Source organism: Pan paniscus, chromosome 6, assembly GCF_029289425.2.
Source record: "Pan paniscus chromosome 6, NHGRI_mPanPan1-v2.0_pri, whole genome shotgun sequence".
In the NCBI taxonomy this organism is placed as follows: Eukaryota; Metazoa; Chordata; class Mammalia; order Primates; family Hominidae; genus Pan; species Pan paniscus.
This window is the reverse complement of record NC_073255.2, coordinates 42404571-42424962: the sequence shown is the minus strand read 5'-3', so window position 1 is coordinate 42424962 and position 20392 is coordinate 42404571. Positions and strand designations below refer to the sequence as shown.

Genomic DNA, 20392 nt, shown 5'->3' with positions numbered 1-20392 from the left:
ACATTTATAACACATATATATATAATTTTTATATTTATTCAATCCTTAAAATATTTTAAAGTATTATGATCATCAATTTTTATAGATGAAGAACTTTAATTGAAGGTTAAGAACTTAGTTAACTTGATCTACTTTGAAATAAGTAGGAAACTTTGTACTACACCTTACCTAATGTCATAGAAATAGACTTTAAAATATATTTGTATCTATTTTTAAGTGATTTGCCCCAACTAGACTTTGAATTCTATTGGTCAGGATAATGGTTTATTCATTTCTGTCACTGTTGCCCAACAGGTGCCTACCACTGGCTTCCAGATGGTAGGTAAAGTTTAACACAGAGTGTGTGCCATGAGCATGGTCTTCATTTCTGCTCAGAACCAATTAATCATCATGGCTGTAGCCCTATGGATTAGTGCCTTGATGATAGGGCCACAGAACAGCTACAGGACACCACCCATGGAGACCTTGAGGTCCAGCAAGAGAGGGTGGGAGCCCAGTGGATACTTGCGCAGGAGAGCAGTAGTACCTGGCCCAGACTGATAATGATTGTGAAAACAAATGGGATACATCGTGGAGCTCCCTCAGGATTATTGTAGGGGGCTGCAGAAAGTGAACTTCATATGAGACTGCATGTTCTATGAGATAAGGCAATCAGCCCCCTAAAACTTGAGAATTTATTTATTTATTTCTAACTTTTAAGTTCAGGGGTACATGTGCAGGATGTACAGGTCTGTGACATAGGTAAACAAGTGCCATGGTGGCTTGCTGCACTGATCATCCCATCACCTAGGCATTAAGCCCAACATCCATTAGCTATTCTTCCTGATGCTCTCCTTCCTCCCAACCCCCACCCTCCTACAGGCCCCAGTGTGTGTTGTTCCCCATCATGTGTCCATGTGTTCTCATCATTCAGCTCCCACTTATAAGTAAGAACATGTAGTATTTGATTTTCTGTTCCTATATTAGTTTGCTGATACTGGCTTCTGGCTCCATCCATGTCCCGGAAAAGGACATCATCTTATTCCTTCTCATGGCTGCATAGTATTCCATGATGTATAATATGTACCACATTTTCTTTACCCAATCTATCACTGATGGGCATTTAGGTTGATTCCATGTCTTTGCTATTGTGAACGGTGCTATGATAAACATATATGTGCATGTATCTTTATAACAGAATGATATATATTCCTTTGGGTGTATACCCAGTAATGAGATTGGTGGGTCAAATGGTATTTCTGCCTATAGGTCTTTAAGGAATTGCCACACTGTCTTCCACAATGGTTGAATTAATTTACACTCCCACACACAGTGTAAAAGCATTCCTTTTTTTCCAAAACCTGGCTAGCATCTGTTGTTTTTTGACTTTTTAATAATTGCCATTCTGACTGGTGTGAGATGGTATCTCATTGTGGTTTTGATTTACATTTCTCTAATGATTAGTGATGTTGAGCTTTTTTCATAGTGTGTTGGCCATATGTATGTCTTATTTAAAGAAGTGTTTGTTCATGTCTTTTCCCCACTTTTTAATGGTGTTTTTTCTTGTAAATTTGTTTAAGTTCCTTATAGCTGCTGGATACTAGATCTTTGTCAGATGAATAGATTGCTAAAATTTTCTCCCATTCGGTAGGTTCCCTGTTCACTCTGATGACAGTTGCTTTTGCTGTGCAGAAGCTCTTTTGTTTAATTAGATCCCACTTGTCAATTTTTGCTTTGTTGCTATCGCTTTTGGCTTTTTTTGCCATGAAATCTTTGCCTATGTCTATGTCCTAAATGATACCATCTAGATTTTCTTCTAGGGTTTTTATAGTTTGGGGATTTACATTTAAATCTTTAAACCCTCTTGAGTTGATTTTTGTATACGGTGTAAGGAAGGGGTCTAGTTTCAACTTTCTGCATATGGCTAGCTAATTCTCCCAGCACCATTTATTAAATAGGGAATCCTTTCTCCATTGCTTGTTGATGTCAGGTTTGTTGAAGATCAGATGGTTGTGTGTGTGGTCTTATTTCTGGGTTCTCTGTTCTGTTCCATTGGTCTATGTGTCTGTTCACATATTGGTCTATATGTCCATGGTACTGTGCCAGTACTATGCTGTTTAGGTTACTGCAGCCTTGTAGTTAGTTTGAAGTTGAGTAGTGTGATGCCTCCAGCTTTGTTCTTTTTGTTTAGGATTGTCTTGGCTATTTGGGCTCTATTTTGGCTCCATATGAATTTTAGATAGGTCTTTTTAAAATTCTGTGAAGAACTTCAATGATAGTTTAATGGGAGTAGCATTGAATCTATAATTTGCTTTGGGCAGTATGGCCATTTTCACGATATTGATTCTTCCTATCTGTTAGCAAGGAATGTTTTTCCATTTGGTTATGTCATCTCTGACTTCTTTGAGCAGTGGTTTGTAGTTCTTCTTGAAGAGGTCCTTTACTTCCCTTATTAGCTATATTCCTAGGCATTTTATTCCTTTTATGGCAATTGTGAATGGGAGTTCATTCATGATTTGCCTCTCAGCTTTCCAGAAAAGAGTACCTAGAAATAAAACTGCACACCTAAAACTACCTGATCTTTGACAAACCTGACAAAAATAGAGAGAATCGGGGAACAAGATAGCCAAGAAGAGTTCTCCCTGGGTAAAGCCAGATGTAAAGACCACTCTTGCAAAGGAACCCAACTTTAATTGGATCAGACTGGAGCAATGTATGGCCCAAAGTGTTGTCAAAAACAATGTAGTAATCAGCTAGCAATTAGAGGAGGCTACCAGTTAGATGTGATATCAGCCTCAAGCTTAACTGGGTATTCAGGGAAAGAGATAGTCCAAGAGAACTGGACTATGTATAGTCATCTCTGGGAAGGAAGGTCAGAGAAACTGTGTACATGCCTAAGGCTGCGCCCTCTGAGGAGTGACATCAGAGCATGCACACTGCATGGGAAATAGCATGCAGTGAAGTAGTCAAACCATGTCACTAAATAAATAAACAAACAAGAAAGCAAACAAGAATCTTCAAAGGGTTGGAAGGTTAGGAAGATCAATATTTATAGTTGCTATACTATATTATTGAAAATGTCCAGTTTTTAATGAAACATGATGAGACATGAAAATAAACTGGGAAGTATTACCCATAAATAGGGGGAAAAAAGAGCAGACAATAAAAAATGCCTTTGAGGGACCCAGATGTTGGACTTAACAGAAAAAGACTTCAAAGCAGCTATTATAAATATCAAAGAGCTAAAAGAAAGCACGCCAAAAGAACTAAAGGAATATATGATAACATCTCACCAAATAGAGAATATCAATAAATAAAATTTATTTAAAAGAACCAAATCAAAATTTTGGAGTTGAAAAGTAGAATGACTGAAACTAAAATTCACTAAAGAGGATCAACAGTAGAGTTGAGCTATGAGAAGAAACAATCAGGCTGGGTGTGGTGGCTCAATGCCTGTAATTCCCAGCACTTTGGGAGGCTGGGGCAGGCAGATCTCTTGAGCCCAGGAGCTTGGGACCAGTTTGGGTAACATGGAAAAACCCTGTTTCTACAAAAAATACAAAAATTATCTGCGTGTGGTGGCATGCGCCTGTAAGTCCCATCTACTCAAGAGGAGGAGGTGAGAGAATCACTTGAGCCTAGGAGGTTGAGGCTGCAGTGAGCCATGATCATGCCACTGCACTTCAGCCCAGGTGACAAAGCAAGACCCTGTCTCAAAAAAAAAAAAGAAAGAAATGAAAAAACAAAAAAAGAAAAGAAAGGAAGAAACAACAAACATGAAGATAAATCAATAGAAGTGTTGTAATCTGAAGAACAGAGAAGAAAATAAAAAAAAAACAACATGATCATCTCCATACACACAGTTAAAATATGTTTCACAATATTCAACACACTTTTATGAGAAATAAATACTCAACAAGCTAGAAATAGGAGAGAATTTCCTCTATCTGATAAAAGGCATCTGCAAAAATCCCACAGCTAATATACTTAATGATGAAAAGCTGGAAGCTTTCCCCCTAAAGTCAGGAACAAGACAGCAATGACCAATCTCACCACTTCCATTCAACATTGTAGCGCAGGTTCTAGCCACGTAATTAGATAAGAAAAATAAATAAAAGATATCCAGGTTATAAAGAAAGAAGTAAAGATATCTTTAGTTTCAAATGCCATGATCTTTTATATAGCCAACCTGAGGAATCCACTCATAAATGAGTTATTGTTGCAAGATATAAGACTAACCTACAAAAACCTACTGTATTCTACACAGCAGTATGAGCAATCCAAAAATAAAATTAAGAAAATGGAAGCCAAGATGGTGGCCGAGTTGGAGTATGAGTCTGTGCTGTGTGTGAAGCCAAACATCAGTGTCTACTGGATTCCTCCCTGGGCCTCCAACTGTGATTACAGGGCATCTGACTGGAAATTAGACCAGCCTGATTGGACTGGTCACCTCCGAATCATTTCAAAAGGGAAGACTGCCTATATCAAATTCGAGGATAAAGTTTCAGGGGAGCTCTTCACTCAGACACCAGTAGAACAATATCCTGGTATTGCTGTGGAGACAGTGACAGATTCCAGCTGCTACTTTTTAATCTGGATTCAGGATGGTCCTGGGCAGAGTGCTGTCATTGACACTGCTGGCTTCACAGATCGGGGAGATGCCTTTGACTTTAATGTCTCCTTGCAGGATCACTTCAAATGGGTAAAGCAGGAATCTGAGATTTCCAAGGAATCTCAAGAAATGGACGCTTGTCCTAACTTGGATCTGAGCTTCAAAGAAAGACAAACCATCAAGTTGAGTACGGGGAACATTACAACCAAGAATGGAGGTGCTTCTAAGCCCAGGACTGCAATGGGTGGGGGCCTGAGCTTACTCGCATCCCCGCCAGGAGGCCAAGTCACTATTCCCCCACTGTCCTCCTCAGTTGCATCAGCAATCATGTCACCCCACCAGCCATTCCAAAATCTAACCATGGAGGCAGTGATGCAGATATCCTTTTAGATTTGGATTCTCCTGCTCCTGTCACAACACCAGCACCAACTCCAGTTTCTGCAAGCAATGACTTGTGGGGAGACTTCAGCACTGCATCCAGCTCTGTTCCAAACCAGGCACCACAGCCATCCAACTGGGTCCAGTTCTGAATGGCATTGGCAGGACATTAAGGCAGACTTGAGGAATAAAAATGACCTTGAGGGCACCAATCTGTGAGGAAGTCAGAAACCCATTTCCTCTCCAGAACCAAAATGACTGGACAATCTTTTTCATAGCTTCTCCATTACATTCAAGCTGGTTTATGTCACTCTCCTGTGTTGTTACTTGTACAGCCAAGAGAGTATCTATTATCTCCTGCTTAGTACCAAGGTAGAGGACTAGTGGATCTTATCATACTTTTGGCTGACTATGCAGGGCTCAAAAGGCCAGTATCTCTTTGAGGAGGAATGATCTAACATCTGTAAAATTTGTCTTATCTTTTAAATTCTTCAACTTATTTCAAAATCGTCTCATGACCCTTGTGTGCCTCTTTGTGAGGCCCTATTTAGCAATTTCAGGGAAGTCAAAAACCTTGCAACTTCATTCTCCACTAACCCAGGACTAAAAATGGACAGGCTGACCTCAGTGTTTACAAATTCAGAATTTTGATAGGGGTAGATATGGAGTGTAGGGAGACACCCTGAAACTATTGCTATGGAATAAAAGATGAAATGCTCCTAATTATTGTAAATACAAAGTTGCATGCACATTGTGTAAAGACAATGCCAGGATGGACTGCCAGAATGAGCCAACAGCACGTGATGTGCTTCCCCCTGCAGAGAGCCTATCAACAGACATGCAGTCAGGGAGGTTTCACATCACTAAGATTCCTATCCCAGAAAAGCAGATGTTCATAGCTCTGGGAATGGAATGCAACCCTTGTGGAAAGCCTATAAATGGACGCATGAGGGGCGCGTGTCCATATGGATAAGATAGGGCTATAAAGGCCCTCATCTTGCCACGGCTCTTCTAGGCCTCTTTAGGGTTAAGGCATACTCCCTTCTGAGAATTTCTGGTCTAACAGGTTGTCTAGCTTCACGTCCTGTTTCTATGGATTGTTTGTAACCAGCTTTTGCTGCAACTGTTACTGCTGATTAATATCTTCATAATCATAGGTTATGGAAAGACTGTGTTTCTGTTTCAAGGCTCTGTTAGAAATTACTGATGCACACACTATATTGTAAATTCTTATCTCTGTATGCTGTACTTCTGCGTACAGGTGTTACATTAAAGAATTACTTCATCCCCATGTGACCATCTCACCTCATAATCAAATGACCCTAAATCCCTCACTAACCTACCCCTGCCCTCACTAAACTTAATAATAAATGCTGGTATATCCAGTGCATTGACGGCATCACAGGACCAGAAGGCGATGACCCCCCTGGACCCAGCTTTCATTATCTTGTGTGTGTCTATTATTTCTTGACCTGCCGATCTGCCTGGGAACAAAGAAAGAGCCCCATTGCATTGCAAGCTGCTGGCCAGATCCCACAATAATGGAGAAAGACCTATTTCCTGGGTCTCTGCTGTATAGCCTTCTTCAGGCTTATCGTACTCAGTGAACATCCAGTGCTGGGTGCAGCTCCATCACCCTCTTGTGTGTTTACATGTATCTTTCTATGACAAGAGGGTTGTGCTGGTGGCACCTCCACTCTTCTTTTCTGTTTGCTGAATTTGAATTGTGAAACATCTTTGACCAATGGGTGTCTCTGTGATGAAGGAGGTTCAAGAGGCTGTGCTTTCCAAGTGATATTCTATAGGAGTGTTTAATTTCTTGCAGCTCCATCTAGTTGCTGCATTTGAAGCATGGCATTAATTTGTATTTGCCATGTTATTTGACCTGAAGTTGAAGAGTATAGAGTTTTTAACCTGATCTGTAGAGCAGAGAGGCTGAAAGCACTTAACTCTTGTTTAGTACCCACATTGCCTTGCTGTCTGGGTATCTGGCCCCTTTCCATAAACATTTCTTTTCAGTTCATGTAGTTCTTTAATAGAAAGCTGCTATTATTTGTATTGTCATTTGTGAAGGAAGTTGGAGAGTCACAGCTTTACCATGACAGGTTTTGCCCAAGGCTTTGATACCTGTCACCCAGGGTTAAAAGCAAGTTGTTCTCCCATCACTTTCTTTCCCCTCTGCCCTGCCATTCCTTTTACAATGCTGTGAAAAAAGTTCTGCTTCTTAGATGAATGGGTACTTTCTATTTTGTTTCTAAATGAGCAATGTTGAGGATTAAATGGGAAGATATACTTGCTTCCCTTTTGTACCTATTTGGAACGTACACTCTGGCAGAAGGGAGTCCTTATGTTTAGTTTCAAAATATATTACTTTCCTGGATTTCCTTAACTTTTTCTGACTTTGGGTCCATTTTCTTTTCATTGCCTCATTTTCCAGGAAGCTCTATTCTTGAAGAGCCATGGCAAGACATATTAAAATTCCAATAGAAAACACTAAAAGGAAAGTCTGTAGAAGCATTAGTGACTAAATACTGGCAACCTATTTTCTCAATCTTCCTCCACGTTGTGTTCTTTGTATTCTAAGATGATAATATATTATGTATTTGAATTCCTGAAAAATGGGAAATGTTTAAGATATATCTATATAAAGTATATGCTGTATTGGTACAATAATGGTAATTAAAAATATGAAACAAAGAAAAAAATTCCATTTATAATAGCATCAAAAAGAATAAAGTACTTAACAATAACTTCAACAAAAGAAATGCAAACCTTGCACTGCAAGTTTTTGCAGTATAAAACATCACTGCAAATTACAAAATTAGAAAACTATAAAACATCATTGAAATAAAGTAGAAAAACCTAAATAAATGGAAAAACATTTAATGCTCATGGATCAAAAACTTAATATTTTTAAGATGCCAATACTCCCAAACTGACCCACCAATTCAATAAAACCTTTATCAAAATTCCAACTGGCTTTATTATGGAAATTGAAAAGCTCATTCTAAAATTTATATGGAAATGCAAGTGACATAGAATAGTCAAAACTACCTTGAAAAGGAAAAAGTTGTAGGACTCAATTTTTCTAATTTCAAAACTCACTATAAAGCTAGACAATATGGTACTGGCATAAAGATAGATATATAGACCAATGAAATCAGAATTGAGAATCCAGAATTAAACTGTTACACTTATTGTCAATTGATTTTTGAAAGTGTGTGAAGACAATTCAGTGGGAATAGAACAGTCTTTGCAAAATACATTATCGAGACAATTAGATATACACATGCAACAGAAGGAATTTGGACCCCTACTCATACCATATGCAAAAAAATCAACTCAGAATGAAACAAAGACGAAAATGTAGGAGCTAAAACTATTAAACTTGTAGAAGGAAGCATAAGTACACATCTTTGTGCCCTTAGATTAGGCAACGGTTTCTTAAATATGACACCAAAACACACACAAAAAAAGACATAAACTGGACTTTATCAAAGTCAAAAACTTGTGTGTGTCAAAAGACACTATCAAGAAAGTGAAAAGACAACCCACAGAATTGGGTCTGATAAGGGCTTGCTATCCAAAATATATAAAGAGTTATTATGACTCAATAATAGACAACCCAATTAAAAATAGACAGAGTTTGAATATAATTTCTCCAAAGAAAATGGCCAATAACACATGAAAAGATATTCAATATCATTAATTAAAGAAATACACATCAAAACCACAATGAGCTATCTCACACCCACTAGATTGGCCATAATCAAAAAATGAAAGAAGATAAAAAGAAGGAAGGAAATAAGTACTAGCGAGGATGTAGAGAAACTGGAACCTTCATACATTGATGATGGGAATGTAAAATGTTGCAGCCGCTATGGAAAACTCTTTATTTTAGCAGCTCCTCAAAATTTAGACATCAAGTGTCCATACAATCCAGAAATGCCTCTCCTAGGTATGTATCCAAGAGAACTGAAAACCATATTTTCACACAAATATATGTACATGAATGTATATAGCAGCATTATTCATAATAGCAAAAAACTGGAAATAACCCACATATCCATCAACTGATAAATGGATTAAACAAAATGTAATCTATCCATACAATAGCCATAAAAAGGCTATACACTCTACAACATGGATGAGACTTCTAAACATTATGGTAAATGAAAAGAACTAGATACAAAAGGTCACATATATGATATGATTCCATTTATATGAAATGTCCAGTATAAGCAAAACCCTGGTGGATTAATGAGTGCTGGTGGTTGAAAGGAGGGGTAATTAGGACTGACTGTGAATCAATATGGGGCTTCTTTTTGGAGTGATGGAAATATTCTGGAATTAGGTAAGGACAATAGCTGCACAATATTGTGAATATGCTAAAATCCACTTGTAAAAAATCTAAAATCATGAATATCACATTATGTGAAAAAAATTTTTTTAATTCTTCAGAAGCCTGGGTTATGGAAAGCCTTTTCAGATATAACATCAAAGGCACAAGAGACAAAGAAAATAGATACATTTGAGTTCATCAAAAACTTCTTTTGGGGTATAACAAAAATGTTTTAAAATTAGCTTGTGGTGATGGCAGTATTCCTCTGTAAATATACTAAAAACTATTGAATTTTATGGTATATGAATTATATCTCAGTAAAGCTGTTAAAACCAAAAGCACTATGGGGACTGTGTTGCAGAAAACAGATGCAGGCGGCCAGAGTGGAGGTGCTGAGCCCAGTTTCCAGGCAATCCCACCCATGTGAGTGAAAGATGCTAAGTGGCTGGACTGGGCTTGCAGTGGAGGTGGACAGATGTGATTAGATTCAAGAGATAGGTGGTGGGAGAAATCTGCAAAAGTGTGAAAAGAAACATGAGGATAAATAATATGAGTCAGAAATTAACATGGTATTGGAATAATTTACTCTAATGAGCTCTTCAGAGAATAAACTGCCAAATAAATCTAAATAAATAATGAGAATCTGCGCCTTGACGAAGATGCAAAATTATTCTTCAGTGAGTGTTCTGCATAAAAGGCAACATCTTTCTTGATTGCACTTGGCAACTTCCCAGAAATTCTCATTTAATTGTTTTATTGTAAAGCTGGAAGTCTTGCTCTATCTACTAACACCTCCTTCCCTAAATTAAAGTTTTTGGCAGGATTTAGAGGGGAAGAACAGCACAGGCACTCAGGATTCTTAATAAAAAACTAGAAAGCCATTTATTTCAGTATAGATATTTAAGCCTATTATGTTGTTAACTTAAAGGATTCAATAAATGGAGGTCTAAATTTTTAAGCATTTTTTTTTACCTCGCATCTTCAGGTTCTACAATAGTTAGCAAGAAAGAAACAAATTGGATAAGTCTTCATTGTCTTGTAAATACGAGTTATTTCTCAGGATGCTAAATCAAAGGGATTAAATCTGCTGATGCTCATCCAATCATTTAAATAAGTAATGATATATTTGACTTTTAGCCTCACATCTTATACTTCAGGTGTGAGCTTTAGTTCTATCAGCAAAATTCATCTTTTTAAATTTATTACCTTCCTTTTAATTATTGATTTCTTTACACAATGTATTAACTTCATTTCTGTTCCTGAGATTATCTAATTTGAAACTCATTTTATCAAATACCATTTTAACATCTGATTTAGTGTGTGTGTTCAGAATTAGATAGCCCAGAGGGAAAATGCTGTGCTGAGCCAACAACAAAAACATTATTTTTTAAAAAATGCTACACTTTCAGATGCAGTTGATATGAATTATTAAAAAACTTAGTTGACTGTGGTTGTCCCTGGGTTTCATATTCACTAGAGTCAAAGCCCATGTTCTAATTATCTTGTTATTGTTGGGCAGTGCTTTGTTTTGTTTTGTATTCACAGCCATGCTAAATAGAAGCTGAATTCCATCTTAATATCAAAATTAATGTATTATTATATTTGTCATTTATGCCACAGCATTAGGATGTGAGAATTTTTTCACCTGATAAGCTCTGCAAAGTGTTTATAGGAATTTCAGGATGCAAAAATCAGATATCTTTAGGGAAAGATTTTTGTTCCAACTAGAATTTAATATAGCTTACAAAAATATAATATAACAGAGTAAATTAAATTCTAGCTAAGGAAAATCAGGGAAAGAGTTGATTAATGAAGTTAAGGAAAGAAAAGAATAGGTCCATACAGAAAGCCTTCTATGGAAATGTTCTTAAATCAAGCACATTATGCAGTATAGCAATATGTATCCATTTAAGTAGACTTCAGATATAACCAAGCAACTGTGACAGGCTGTTACACTGACTGGAGTAAGATTCCTCCTATATTCTGATAATAACCCTTAGGCTTAAGTCACACTACGTATCTTTCCTTAACCAAATTAAGTTAGAGGGGAAAGAGAACAGTAACAGTTACTTTGTGCTTATGATAGGGCTTGGTCCTAGCTTTATAAATTGATTTCAGACAGTTAGGACACCAAAAACTCCAAAGTGTTTTTTCTCAATGGTAGTATCAGTAATAGTAATAGCAACACAATTAACTCCAAAGATGCCAAGCCAAATTATTACAAGTAAAAAATTAAACATACAGTTATATAGCAAAGAGCTATATAACTCTGTTATATAGTAGTGCAAAAAGGCAAAGTTGAAAATGTTAATAATTACCCACAAATATTACTAATAGGAAGCACTCTACCAAAGTTACTTTGGAAAAAGGTAATAGCAAAGTTTCTTTGGAAAAGAAACATTGGATGAAGCTCCGTGAACACAGTGGGTCAATATTTTCAGTTATTTGGTCCCAGAGCAGCAAGTATTACAAAACATGTAAGCTACAATGTAAGATATAAACACAGGATGCATAGGTGAATGGATATTTATTTAGGTAGAAGCCACTATTTCTTGAGTACTTACTATGTGTCAGCCATTGTATCTGGTGCTATGCGTAATCTACTCATTACAATAGAACTATTTTCCTCATTTTTAAAATGTTTAAATAGTGAGGTTTATTATTGTTCCAAGGTCAAATGTGGGCAGCATTTCAACCCAGGTTTGTCTGTCTCTAAATCATGTGCTGTTAAAAAATTATTACATCATGCTCTGTCTTATAATATTAACAGTTATAAAGGAAATGTTTACTGAGTGCCAATGTGTTTACTCTTTGATTACATGTTATGTGTTTCAAATACATGATCTCATTTGAGCTAGGTATTATTTTATATGTAAGATTTAGAAAGGTCAAATACTAAATAGTTTTATGACCACCAAATCCTTGGGGTCTTTTATTGATCTTCCAAATGCAATCATTTGAAAATTAATGTGTTTACTCGTAGAATTATAATAATCAATGCACAGGAAAAACGAGAAATATCTTTTTCTGTTTTAAAACTTTTAGATGAGGCAACTGAATTACAAACAATTCAGTGGCCTGCAAGGTCTGTAGACAGTGAGGGGTAAAGCCAAAATTATAGCTCCTGGGTCTGAGTCATGCTGTTTCTCTGGAATGCTCCTTACCTGAAGAAGCTATAGCGTTTGTTATTCCACTGCCCATCAAGCTTTTGTGACCTAACCGTGGCTTTTCTCCTCTGGTGGTCTTTAGGGAGACCAGGAAGCCGTTGCTTGGTGGAAATAGTGCCTCTGTTGTAATATATCATAAGATCATGATGGGTCTGTTGGCAGTTTGTTTTTTCTCTGGGGGTGTGTGTGTGTGTTGTTTTCATAAAAGAGACTTTGGTGGAGATAATGTGCTGTTTAACTTCAGTTTAAAAATAAGCTTGTTTTTCAGCTTCTAACGTCAAAGACTCTCCAAATATGTGGAAATCTAATAAAAATCCATGATAAAAGACTTACATAAGCATAATTTATGCTACACATCCATGTGAGACCCCAAGGAGAAAACAGAAGTGCTTTGCAAAGCACAATCTAGAGAAAATTCAGCTTCCTTCTGAACCTACATATGCTGTGAGAACACAAAGACCTGCTCCCTGACTGGTCTTGGCAGAGGAGAACCATGATTCATTCTTATTACCATGACAGTGGGTAACATGGGCTGTCATGGGGGACAAAGCAAGGCCAGTCTCCTGTACTGAACTCTGTAATGGCCAATATGAATGAGGAGGACAAAACAGCTGAGGACGGTTACATAATCCCTGTTCCTACGTGCTTTAGTAAAAACAGAACAAACTTCACTAGGTAATCTGAACTCCTTACCTTTCTTGATCAATATGATGATGATTTAAAAAATTAATACCAGTGATAATGATGACCTCCTAGGACTGTTGGGAAGATTTTTTTTTAAATCTTGTGTCTGTGTTATATATAAATATATGTACTATATGCATGTGTACTGTATATATAGATGTAATACATATACACATATAAAGCACTTAGCACAGTATTCATCCAGTCAGGCATTCACTCATTCAAACACTCAGTATAAATACTGGTTTCCTAGAGATTTATTTTTTTTTATTCTGCCCTCCTTCTTTATCTCAACTTGATTTAAATATGTTTGATATGTTTCAATTCATTATAGTTGTTATTGATGGTTCAGTTATTCCATTTTTTGAGACAAATGGGAGCCAATTTAAGTTGGTTCTTGAGTCCTTTTGATATGACTTCAATGATTTTCAATGATTTCCTTACTTTCAAGATTGAGGTTTCAGGCTTCTTCTGTACATTTGCTGCCACAGACCTGGAATCAGCCATTTCTCCAAAGATCCCTGGTTCCTTTCATTAAAGTTGGGATTTAGAGACTATAGTCCAGACACTTGGGATGGTCATCTGTTCTGAGTCAGTAGTTTTTCTAGAACTTTTCAGTGGAAAAACTTAGAAAAATGTAAGTTTTTATTTTGTTTTGTTTTGGTTTTGTTTCATGAGACAGAGTTTCACTCTTGTTGCCCAGGCTGGAGTGCAACGTCCTGATCTCAGCTCACTGCAACCTTCCCCCTCGGGTTCAAGCGATTCTCCTGCCTCAGTCTCCCAAGTAGCTGGGATTACAGGCATGCGCCACCACGCCCGGCTAATTTTGTATTTTTAGTAGAGACAGGGTTTCTCCATGTTGGTCAGGCTGGTCTTGAACTCCCAAACTCAGCTGATCCGCCTGCCTTGGCCTCCCAAAGTGCTGGGATTACAGGCGTAAGCCACCGCACCTGGCCGAAAATATTTAAGTTTTTAAAGAGAAAATGCATTTGATATTTATAAAATTTACACTATTTTACCATTCAAATTTAAGACAACAGGTTCTGATGTAATGTCTTTGATTTTATATTTGTATCTCTTCCCTTACACTGAAAATATTGAACCCTAACAGCATTAATATAATTAACATCATTACTGGTTTTCTATGTTCTAATACGTGTGTGTGTAGGCATACACACACCTACTTATCCACGTTGGTTTAGAATAACAATTTTAATAATATTATAAACACTATGATTACTAAAAACTGTTTAAGATTACTTTGTTATTTTTGTCCTTAGGATATATTCTAGGAGTATACTATCAAATAATTGTTTTTTAAAATCACTTGAAATAATTATTCTCTCTTTGGTAAAACAACCAACTCAATACAGAGGTAGGTTCTTTCATGTCATTTTGACTTTCATTATCTAGATTTAATTTTGTTTATAATTATGTAAAGAATGTACATTTTTCCAGTGTCAAATCTACTACATAAGATACATGCTAAGAAGTCTACCTTTCACATTTATCACTTCCACTCTGTGTTCTCCTTCTCCTTAATCATTCATGTTAGGTTTATCATTCTATTGTTGTTGTTGTTGTTGTTGTTTTTATTTTGAGACAGGGTCTCATTCTGTCACCCAGACTGGAGTGGAGTGGCGCTATCACAGCTCACTGCAGCCTTAACCCCTCAGGTGATCCTCCCACCTCAGCCTCCCTGGTAGCTGGGAATACAGGCATTCGCCGCCATACCTGGCTAATTTTTTTATTTTTTGTAGAGACAGGGTTTCTCCATGTTGCCCAGGCTGGTCTCTAACTCCTGGGCTCAAGTGATCCACCGGCTGCAGCCTCCCAGAGTGCTGGAATTAAAGGTGTGAGCCATCGCACCTGGCCTTTTTTATTGGTTTTTGAATATAAACAAATGCAGATGTAAGTATTTTGCACCTTCCCATCTCAGAAGGCAGCATAGTTTACACACTTCTCTCCAGTATGCCTTTTCCATCTAGTAAACTATCCTAGCCACATTTTCTAGTGCCTGTGGTGATCTTTAGTATCTTCTTCATGCTGCATAGTCCTCCGTCGTGCAGATCTTCTACAGCTTATTCTTCTACTATTAGACATTTGGCTGGTTTAATCTTTTGCTATTACAAATAGTGTTGCAATAAATAATCTAAGGCACATGTATTTTCATATTTCCCCTAGTTTTTTTAAATACTTACTAAAAGTGGGACAGCTGAGTTAAAAGTAAATGCATGTGTAATTTTGCTAGCTACCACCAATAGGAAATGAAAATGTTACTTGCCCTCAGCCTGGCCAACAATATTATTTTCAAACTTTTGCATTTTTGCCAATCTGATATGTGAGAAATAATATCTGGGTGAAATTTTAAATTGTATGTCTCTTACTCTAAGTGAAGTTAATTATCTTTTCTCACACTTATGGGTTATTTGCACTGTTTTTCTTTTTCTTTTAAAAGTTTGTTGAAACTTTTTATTTCTATTTCTAGAAGCTCTTTATATATGAAGTGATATAACTGGCAGTATTTTTTCCCATTGTTCATTTGTCTTTTTAGTTTACCTGCCATGTAAAAGTCACTTTTGGATTTTGAGTAATAAGTAGGAAATTATTCCACGTTCCTGGTGTATAGAGAAATTCATTCACATTTTCTTCTACTATTTATATAACTTTATTTTTCCAATTTAAACTACTAATTCATTTGGAACTTAATGCTGGTACACAGTAGGCAGAGAGATCAATTTTTTTCTCTTTCCAAATAGCTATTTAGTTATCCTAACACCATTTTTTTAGAAGTCCATCTCCCACAAAGATTAAAAAATAAAGTATTTGCTAAAAAAAAGTAAGAAAAAATAACAGAATAATAAAATTTCAGTAATACTAAAAAAATATATATATATATATATATATATATTTTGAGATAGGAGTCTCACTTCCTTGCCCAGACTGGAGTACAGTGGTGTGGTCTCAGCTCACTGCAACCTCCACCTGCCCAGCTCCAGGGATCCTCTCACCTCAGCCTCCCGAGTAGCTGGGAACACAGGTGCATGCCACCATGCCTGGCTAGTTTTTTGTATTTTTGGTAGAGATGGGGTTTTGTCATGTCACCCAGGCTAGTCCCAAACTCCTGAGTTCAAGCGATCTGCCTGCATCAGCCTCCTAAATTGCTGGGATTACAGGTGTGAGCCACCATGTCCAGCCCTAAAAAAATTAAAAGTCCATCTTACTCATCCTTTTCATCCTCCTCCGCTTACCTTCCTTTCCATTTCCAAAACAATTCCCTCTTAAACACATTCAGTGGAGTATCCTCAGAGTCCAGGGAGGATCTAGCATCCGTGTGTGTGTGTGTGTGTGTGCATGTGTGTGTGTGTGTGTGTCTGTGTTGACTGAAGACTACCCAGTGTTAGGGAGGTAGACATTCACATGTTTGCAAACCCAGGCATGAAATGTAAGGGCCAAAGCAGAGTGAGAGGCATCTATGCAGAAGGTAGGCCTGGAGTAAAGTCAAAGCTCTAGCAAGGAAAAGAGGATATCCATCTGCGGGAAAACCCTAGCATGCCTGTCAGAGCCCAGATAGCATAATGAAGCTATCTGTGTAGGGGAGCAGGCATGGCAACAGTGCTGGGAGATTGGTTATATTCAGAGGAATTGATCAAATGGGTAAATATATGAAGGCTTTTTGGAGAAGGAATTACAATATAGAACAAAAGAACAAAAAAATGGACCCTCTACACTGAAAACAATAAAATGTTGCAGACAGAAATTAAAGACTTAAATTATTTCAAAAATAGACAATGTTAATATATTGAAAAACTCAGTATTTTTAAGATGTGAATCCTTCCCAAAGTGATTAATGGAACCAATGTTATCCTGTTCAAAATTCCAGCATTTTGGTAGAAATTAACAAATTGATTTTAATATTTAAAGGAAATATAAAAACCTGGAATAGCCAAAACCATCTTGCAAAAGAAGAAGAAAGTTAGAGGACTCCAGCTACCTGATTTTAAATTTTATTGTAAAATTATAAAATTATTAATAGTCTGTGCTATGGCATAAGGACAGAAAGATTCACGGGTTAGGTCTTCTTTAGTTTCTCTCTGCAATATTTTGTTGTTTTCGGTGTGGAGGTTTTACATGTTATTTGTAAGTATATTGTTTACTGTATTATAAATGGTATTGGTTTTTACATTTGATTTTCCAACTGTTGGTTGCTAGTATACAGAAATAAGTTAATTCTGCAGATTGACTTTTTATCCAGTGAGCTTCCAGAATTCGTGTAGATTGATTTAGAATTGCCAACATAGACAATCATGTCATCGAAGAATAAAACTAGTTTAACTATTTCTTTCTTCTGTATGACTTTTGTTTTATTTGTATGCCTTACTATACTAGCTAGGACTTCCAGTACCATATTAAATAGAAGTAGTGAGAATGGATAACTTTGCCTTATTTCTGAATTTAGGGAAAAAACATTCAATCTTGAACCATTAATTATGTTAGCTGCAGTTTTTTGTTTCCAATAATTGGACTGAAAAAGCTTCCTTCTAGGTCTGATTAGTTGAGAGGTATTGTCATGAATAGATGCTTAATGCTTTTTCTGTATGTATCGAGATGGTCATATGGTTTTTCTCCTTTATTCTGTTAAGATGATGAATTATATTGATTGATTTTCAAATGTCAAACCAACTTCACATTCCTGGGATAAAAATCACTTGGTTGTAATGAACTATCATTTTTCTATATTTCTGCGTTTGATTTTGTAATATTTTTGTTAGGAATTTTTCCATCTATGTTCATGACAGTTACTAGTCCGTAACTTTCCTGTCTTTTACTTTTTTTTTTTTTTTTTTGAGACAGAGTCTCACTCTGTCACCCAAGCTGGAGTGCAGTGGCATGATTTTGGCTTAGTGTAAGCTCCGCCTCCCAGGTTCAAGTGATTCTCCTGCCTCAGCCTCCCAAGTAGCTGGGATTACAGGCATATGCCACCACACCCAGCTAATTTTTGTATTTTTAGTAAAGATGGGGTTTCACCACGTTGACCAGGCTGGTCTTGAACTCCTGGCCTCAGGTGATCCGTCCATCTCGGCCTTCCAAAGTGCTGGGATTTCATTGTTTTCTTATCACCTTTTTGATCCCTGTGGATCCTGTGTTAATGTTCCTCTTTCCTTCCCAATGTCAGTAAACTGTGACTTCTCTCTTTATCGTCTTTATCAGTCTTGCCCAAAATTTATAATTAGTAATTTTCAATAACTACCTTTTGGAATTATGACTTTTTTTTTTTTTTTTGAAACAGGGTCTCACTCTGTTGTCCAGGCTGGAGTGCAGAGGTGCTATCTCAGCTCACTGCAGCCTCAACCCCCCCGGCTCATGCAATCCTCCCACGTCAGCCTTTCTAGTAGCTGGTCACCTCCTGCTTTTACCTTTACTTTGGTCATCGCTGGGTATTTCCAAATTTAGCAGACACATTTCAGTGCCCCCAAGTGTTAGAGTGACCTAGTCATGCATGGAGATGAATCACTTAGGAAATGAACTTCAATTTGTCAAAAGTTACTGCTTGATTTTCAATAGAAACTATTTAACCATTAGAGATCTTTCACTTTAGCAAAGAAAGCCAAAGAAACCTTTCAATCAAAGAAAAAATATAGATAGTAACCCTAATATTATTTGATACAACTTACATTTTACTGGTAAGCCTAAATGTGCTAAATTTTTTGAGTTCAAGAACCTGGATTGTAAAAAACACATTATCTTTATAGTATACTACATACTTAATTGCTATGGCCAAAATTTTTCCAAAGAAACTTTGGGCTATTAATGAAAATTTAAAAATCATAGACTTAAACCTTGATTGAGAAACAAAAGCAGCTTATAACTGTACATTTATGTCACTGTTAATTAGTTCATCAGTTATTCAGTTAATGTAATAGAATTTTTTCCCTAAGAAGCTAAAATAAAGCTGGTGATGCATTTCATAATTGATGATATCTCTGAATTCAAAAAATGATAAGTATTTTTCAGAGAAATGGTACTCTATGTTTCTGTGTTCATGAGTACAGTGGTTTTTAAATATTTTCTGATTTGTTTTTCCTAGCTGTGAATCATTTTGATTCCCCATATCTTGGCCAATACAAAAGCCTTGGTTTGAGAAGGTAGAAGGCCCGATGTAAGTAAGTCTCAGTAAAATGAAAAAAAAAAATATGCACACTGGTCTCTGGAATAAAAGGAAGAAGAAAGTGAAGGAAAGAAAGGAAAGCAGTGAAACATGCAGATCCTGACCTCCTCTCTCTGGTCTAAAGTCCTAGAGCGGGTTAGTACAGAGGGAAGCCTCACTTCCTGCCGGGGGCTCTGGGAGAAGTCCACCTCACAGGATGCCCTGCTCTGAACAGTGGTGGCTTCATCCGAGTAAGGGGGCAGCCCTGCCAGTTTGCAGGAGGGAGGGACAACTGTTTCCAGTACCCCTGTCCCTCCAGTAGTTTATCCAGAACTGCTTCCAGTACCCCTGTGCCTCCAGTAGTTTATCCAGAACTGCTTCCAGTACCCCTGTGCCTCCAGTAGTTTATTCTGTTAGTAGGTGCCAAAGCCAAGACACCAGTCTGGGCAGTCTAAATCCAGAAACTGAACACGGAGCTACCAAACTGTGCACAGGCAGAATCCAGGTTGGAGAGAATGACTGCTATTTCCAAAGTGTAGTGAGCCTTCTTCCAACTACTAATGCTATTGTTTCCCCACCTGAGCTTAAAGGGCCTCCAAGCAGAGTCAGACTTTTGGAGAAGCTTTCGTTTTGCCATCCAGCAATGTGCAGGTAAGCCTGTATCAAGAGAAAGATGCATAGCCTTAGATGTATTCATTATGTTACTGTAGGTAGTCAGGCTGACATGAGCAGGGCAGAAGACCGCCCTCCTCCCCACCCCCCACCAGGAATGTCAGGCGACCATCAGGTGATGGTCAGACAATTCTTAAGCTGTCTCTCTAAAAGAATAATTGGTTGCAGCCAGCACCAGGGAACAGCACTCTCCCAATAGATGGAGAAAACCTGAAACTGAAGATCAGCAACTTCCTCATACGATCTCAGGAACTGGGTGAGTGGGCTCAAGCATGCGCACTAAGAGGCAAAATGCTGGCATTAAAAAACGCCTCAAGGGAGCATGCGTACAACTCCAGCAAACACACTGCACATGAGGCCCCTCCCAAGTGCTGGCAGGCCACTGCGCATGCGGACAGCCCACCCCAAGG

At 37.4% G+C, this 20392-nt stretch overlaps 1 protein-coding gene and 1 pseudogene across 1 annotated transcript in view; one reads left to right on the top strand and one right to left on the bottom strand.

Annotated features, from left to right (window-relative positions):
• NME8 (NME/NM23 family member 8) overlaps positions 1–20392 on the bottom strand; it is a 406785-nt gene that overhangs the window by 308368 nt on the left and 78025 nt on the right. The gene's annotated exons all lie outside the window — the stretch shown is intronic.
• LOC100996078 (adaptin ear-binding coat-associated protein 1-like) lies at positions 3159–5382 on the top strand (annotated as a pseudogene).